The 6761-nt window shown below is 39.5% G+C and overlaps 1 long non-coding RNA gene across 3 annotated transcripts in view; it reads right to left on the bottom strand.

The window, feature by feature from the left end:
* LOC139613179 (uncharacterized) overlaps positions 1 to 6105 on the bottom strand; it is a 36915-nt gene extending 30810 nt beyond the window's left edge. For 2 of the 3 annotated variants that reach the window (XR_011686694.1, XR_011686695.1), the window contains exons 1-3: positions 5621 to 6105; positions 2587 to 2748; positions 72 to 177 (exon numbers count right to left, since the gene is read on the bottom strand). This is a non-coding gene — a long non-coding RNA (uncharacterized lncRNA). The remainder of the gene's footprint in view (positions 1 to 71; positions 178 to 2586; positions 2749 to 5620) is intronic. The other variant, XR_011686693.1, reaches the window with a different exon arrangement.
* Positions 6106 to 6761: the final 656 nt, after the last annotated feature.

Raw genomic sequence — 6761 nt, forward strand, 5'->3', positions numbered from 1 at the left:
GCTTAGGTGAGTTTGAGGTGTTTCCTTCTTTCATTCAAAAAACTCTGTGACACTGTTACATACTGACTGACCTGCTGCTGCAGCTGCACTTGCTGCGTCGAATTCATGACAGACTAGGATGTCAGTCCCAGAGGAATCACATCTCCAGTACCCAAGACACCTTCAGCATCTACGGTGCTGTGGAAAAACAAGTACCGTGAAAAACCTTTCCCACAAGGGCTAGTCACTTGCATGCTGTTAACGCCCCTGTTGGAGTGGTAGCTGTTCTGTTTGGATCCAGTGCAGTAGATACTGTTTATCTTGGAACGTGGATGGGATATAAGTAAGAAATGTTTTCAACTAGCTAGTCTGCTGACATTAGAACAACTGTATTCTGCAAACAAATATTTTCTGGCTCCACAATTTTAACTCAACCAGTACAATTATTTTTTGTTAAAAAGATGTTTGTACAAAATTTCAAGCTTCGATCTGAGACTGGTGATGTGCGGGCATCTGTGCTTTAATGTGCATGTGTTAAAGTGCGTTTGCACGCATGTAGGCTAACATGTCTGTGGATGACAAAGTGAGAGAATGACAGAACAAGAAAGAGAGAGTTGTGAAAAAGAGAACTGAATGAGTGGGAAGTGGGAAGTAAAAAATAGCTTGGTCTTTGGCTGTGTCATCTGAAGTGTTGATAAGCGATACAGACGGAGGTGTGAATGGTGTTAACAGGGTGCCCTAGAGAGGCTAATTGCTTAAATGGAGAGTCTAGTCATTATGGAGACCCTCGGAGTGATTAGAGAAAACAGTGAAATGATAATATACAACAAGTGATTCTGCAGACCTCATCCAACTTTTAAAAAATACTTCAAGACACTACTCAATAGTACTAAGAAAATAAGTATAAGGATTTTTATTTTGAAGTTCACCTTTAAGTCAATTTGTTTACACTGAAACTTCCTATACATGGCTCTGACTAGTGAGGTTGACATTTAATCTTATTTATGGAAATCAAATATTGAAATGCATTAATGGATGAAAATTACCTAATTTATTGCTTTATTAATACGTATATTTTTGGATTGGTGTATTGATTTTTTTTTTGCCTTCCATTCTTTAGTCCATTAACAGATTGATTGTGAATTTTTCAACATCTCAGGATGAGAATTTTGGATCATTAAAAGAAATTATAATGAAATGTGAATGCAGCTTCAAGTACCTAAACAGTGCTTTTCCATTTAACAGAGAACACTGGTCGAAACAGGAGCTTCTTCTTATCATAGATCACTGCCATGACCACTGATGCAGCAACACACCCAAGCATACTTATACCTTATTTATTCCCTTTAGCCTATCTATGATTACTTCCTCCTATCCCACTGATGATCTCCATCTCTGTATCCCCTCAGCCAGCTCATTATTTTTCAGATGGAGATCATGCAGCTCAAGGAAGGACATCTTCATTAGGACTTGCCCAGAAAAGTTGGATCTCTCCTTTGGACTGTTTAGGCAGAGAGTGCCCAGACGACCAGAATAGCCCTCTAATGCTACAGATGTCCTATTGATTGACTCGCTGTCAGAATCAATAAAGCCGGGTTTTCAAAAATGCCTGGGCTATCAGTGAGATGTTAAGGTTGCTCCTGGATAAACAGGCAGATTTATGGGCTAAACAGCAGAGCAGACTGCTGAATGGAAAATCACAGGCCACAGGATACTATAAAGAGGAGTGCTTGAGGAGTACACATTAAATTTTGAAGGCCTGAGATCCCTAACTGTAATACAGATCTATGATTTTACACAATATATTTCTTTTATTTCAGGTTCAGCTGATTGTTATGATTACCCATAACAAGCATGCAGCTATGACTCATTGACCACTGTTTTTCCACAGACACAAGCACTAATTCTGCCTTTTACAGTACAGCAAACTGATCCATAAAGTGACAAACCACCTCTACAACTGTACAGAAACTGCTGAGAAAGCAACAACCTAGCCCCAACAAAGGGTTAAACACAAACACTCATTGTTCAGACTCAGTGGGGCATGTGGCCTCATTCAGCTACCTGAAATGCCCCCACCACGCCCCAAAACTACTCACAGCCAAGGTCCCCATGACAGGCAAGTCACTGTATTCATTAATTATCAACTCCATTTTTCACCGAAAAACTGTAAACAAGATGGGGAAATGGGGAACTAGAGAGCCATTAGCGAGGGAAAGGAGGCTGAGGGAATGAGAACGTAAGGACAGAGGGAGAAAAGAGGCAAAAGAAAGGGGAAGAAGGTGAATGAGAATCCTTCTGGGCAGAAGCAAGGACCAAACATGAGGGACAAGGAAGGATAAGTGACACATTTTGTGCAGGGTTTGTATTTTTCATTTTTTTTTCTCTCCAAGCAAGAGATGTTGCAGAGGCATCCCAGTGCCTGTTCCCCTCCTAATTATTCCAATTATCATGGCACACTATGAAAACGTGATTAATAACACAGAGGATATTGTTGTGGCAATTAGCCATATGGTAGTGGGACTCTGCTCTGTCACGATTTTGCCATTAGCATCTACTTCTGTTTGTCAGAGGCGTGCAGCCATGACAAGCTCAAGTTCTGCTCACCTTGCACTCCCCACTGAGAGGCACACACTGGGGGTGGGGGGGTGGGGGGGCTGGGTATTCCTCCTGGCTTCTCGCCTGACTGAATTTTTTATGTGGCATCCAGTCGGACTGGGGACAAAATGTCAACCGGCGTCTGGGACGGCCCATCAAACTCTGGCGCTCCTGGGAAAGGGAGGGAAGGGGAGGAGGTAGGGGGGCAGAAGACAAGAAGAATTATTTGCGCTTGTGTGTTATTCAAACACAGATAAACCATACTGATGCATATATGAGCAAACTCCCTCTCTCTGCTCTTTCTGCCTTTACATTTCCCTCACACAAAAATACACGCACATGCACGTGCATGGACATGAGCAGACGACTGACATGCAAACACACACTAGGTCACAGCCAGTCAAACGAGTCGAGTTGACTCTGAGTCTGTCTCCATGGTAAGCAGTTTTTAAAGCGAGAGCCCCCTTGTTAAGACCTGTTGGTATTCTCCAGATGGCAATAAAAATGCATGAGGTCTGCTGGAACCATGGAGAAGAGCTCAGCCACTTAAGTAGGAAAAACAAAACCTCAGAGAGAAAGAAAAAAAAAAAAAAAAAAAAAAAAAGCAGGTAGAGTGTGTCGCCAAGCTGATCCTCCAAGGACTGAGGAGAGAGCTTCAGACGAGCGCAGCGCCACTACGGCTGCTGGTGTGCGCTTCTGAGAACTGAGGATGTGCATCTTGTTATCTATCTTATCAACTTAAGATGTGTCATCTTGTTACGCCACACAAGCTGGCATTTGACTGTCAAGAGCAATGCTCTGTGGATGTTTGAATATCATTTCAAAAGAGGCCAAAGTGAGAATGATGAACAGGGAGCAGTGTTACAAAGTTTGGAACACAATGAATGAGTTTTGCCTCTAAACACGTTAGCCCCGGTTTGAAGAAAGTGACACCCTTAATTGAAACAAAATGAGTGACAGGAAAAATTCGCACACTTTAGGAAGTTCAGAGAAAAAGCTGAGAATAAGTTTTTGCCAGACAAAAAAAAAAGAGTAGTGTAAAACTTCTACACTACAAACTGGATTCAGATATCTGAATTGTCAGAGGTGCCTTTATTATGTTAGTGTTCATGTTTAAGGGTACTGAAGGATTACTGGCATTGTAAATAATTCTTTTGGATAATTGTATTACTACTCATACAGCTTCAGTACCTTAGTAACAAAAACAAACTTATATTTACACACTTGCATCATCTATACTTAGACTTTTTCCTATTTAAAGTTAAGCTGATATGTTAAATGTTAATAATTCTTGCACAGGAATTGGATCGTGTATAAAGATTATAAAGACTACTGTATTTCTACAACTAAAATATATCTGAATATTCAATTCATATTCAACTGTATGTTTACTGTTAAATCCCCATTGGTCTGCTCCTCGTTATTGGTTATTCACGCATAACTGGTTCATCAATTTGAGTGCAATTTGAAAACTGTCACTGTCACACTAACTTTTTGGGAAGGCATTTCAGCAGCAAGTGGACATTACTTTTACACTCACTTAAGTAAATTACAGTCATAATAAAATACATGTAGCATTGAAAACTTTCCAATTTTTTTTTTTTTTTTTTTTTTTTAAATGGGTGACACAGGGACATCAAGACCACACATACATTTAAAGCAGCAGTATGACCTCTGTATGAAAGGCAGTATACCATATAGTGCAGTATACACACACTTTATGTCTAACATAGAAACTTCTCAGCTACGGCACAACCTCTAAACTACTAGAACCTGCCTACTCAGTAACAAACATGGAGAAGAAAGGGAACGGGGAAGAAGTACCTGACAGCAGCATGGATGGCCACATTATCTCAGGGCCTTAATGTGGGCTGAGGAGTGCAGCTGAAGAGGAGGGATATGGGACTTTTCATAGCCATAATTAAAACAGCAAGATAGATTCAGTAATTGAATGAAAAATCAGGATCTGAGCAACATCTGTGCCAACCACATAAATCATTTCAACGAGAGGCTTGAAATGCCATAAAACCCCTGTGACTAGGAGTCAGAGAGCCTGTCAAATGCATCTCAGGGCAGCGTGGATGACAAGATAACAGACATTAGACCTGCCACTTTAATTCACTATTCTAAATAAACCGGTGACAAACAAAAAAAAAAAGAGCTGAGCACATGACTAGAATGTCAGTATGCAGGAATCCAGATATAAAGGAGATCACACAGTATAAAAGTAAAACTTGAATGCTGTTTTTGTTTTTTTTTTTCAAGGAGTCATTTGTTGTTGCACTTTTCAAACAGAGCTTAAAGGTCCGTTGGTAGTAAAGGGCAGGACCTCACATATAGCAGAACATAAAGGGAAGAAAGAAAGATCAACTGTAAGAGGTCATGGTCGATGACTAGCAGGTGGCTGAAATTCTTCACTGGGACATAGTACTAACAGGCTCATATACGCTGCTTTTGCCAAAAACACATCAAAAATAATTGAAAAGGTCACTGTACTGTCTGCATTATTTCCTGATTCGCAGGTGCAACAAGACATCAATGATCACAACAGAAACCACAAACTGTCAAACATGACAAAGACTGCAAGAGCTTATTTCTGACAAGTTTCAAACCAGCATACTGAGCTGTCACATTTTTGCTGAGATGGGACAAGGACGGGGGTGAATTGTTTGTTTAAAATCAACACAACTCACAATGCAGTGAGGCCATTCACATGTTTTTCCCTTTTTAAAGTCATGTTTAAATTCAGTAACTATAACCTACATTTTTTTCTTTAAATAAGCATGGTGTTCTGGCTTTAAGATTATAGATTATAGATTTTAACAGGCTAATCAAAGCGATTACACACAATACTGTGACATGAAATGCCACATACCAACAGCAGTGGAAAGTAATAGTTACTTGTACTTTACTTTTTCCATTTTCTGCTGCTTTATATTTCTAAATCAACTTTCAGATTTATTGAGAAAATAAAACACATTTAGTTACACGCAGACATTTTACATAATGTCGATATTTGAAACGGACTGTTTTGCTAGCATACCTCTCTCCTCCACTCCTCATATAACTCTCCAGTTAGCTTCCTCAGAGTGCTTTGCCTCTTTTTCACATCTTCATATCTTTTTAGGATTGACTTGGGAAAAAAAAAACTGATGGTTCAATATAGTTTCCCTCCAGTGTGTCACAACCCGGCGTCTTTTACTATGCCTTCAGGTGGTAAATACATACTCTCCGACAGACATCGTGCCGGTTTCAGCACGGACGATGATTACATTCCTCTTGTGGCTTCAGCAGGTGTTTCGGATAAATATAATCTTAGACAGTTTAGGAGTAGTTTTGGACGGTTTGTACAATTTACACACTAAAAATGTTTATCCAACTGTCTGTTTTTCTTCCGGAAGCCAAAACTTTGCTGGATTGAAAGTACCAGGTTCGGAGGAAGTGGTACAAACCGGCGCTGACTTTCTCCGTCCGCCATATTTGTTCGTGAAAGAAACCGCGCAATTAACCTTCGCTTCCGGTTTGGTCACCTAGAAAATAAGAGCCTGTATGTTTTAAAGATTACATTTTAGAAAAATATCACACATTTTTAAATAATCGGTTTGACCCAATGGAATTCATATTGATTATTGTTGAAGACTGATTGATACAACTATTTCTTTTAGCAAAATCATTGAGCTGAATTGGACTATATCTAATCATGAGTGCTTCTGTGTTATTACAACTTCACCTAGACTTGAATTTTTTTTTTTTTTTCAAATACTGATTTTAGTGACAAATATATAGTTGCATGCTGTGAGTAGATGGCAGGGCTGTGACAGCTGTTAAAAGCCAAGGTTAACTGCGTCAAACAATGTCTGATGGGATTACATTTTTGATGCATACTGACACAGTATTAATTTTTACACTCTTAATTAAGTTAGCTGGAAGTTTCATCTTTTATCTATTTTTCAATTTCTTTAATTTTCACAAATTAGATGCATGATGTTGAAGTGATACTAACCCTAATTGAGGTTGGTTTACTTGCATAAAGTTAAGCATTGCATGTGATGAACATGTGAAACAAGACCATCCAGTTTGTGGTGTATAGCGAGAAGCCAGTCTCAGAGATTGACCTCCCTGTTGTATCTGCTGTATCTCCACCATCTCATGTCCAGTGAGAGATGTTCTTGTGGCAGCTGATG

The sequence above is a fragment of the Trachinotus anak genome, unplaced genomic scaffold (assembly GCF_046630095.1).
Source record: "Trachinotus anak isolate AG129_WGS33_773 ecotype Australia unplaced genomic scaffold, CSIRO_AGI_Tana_v1 ptg000032l, whole genome shotgun sequence".
NCBI lineage: Eukaryota > Metazoa > Chordata > Actinopteri > Carangiformes > Carangidae > Trachinotus > Trachinotus anak.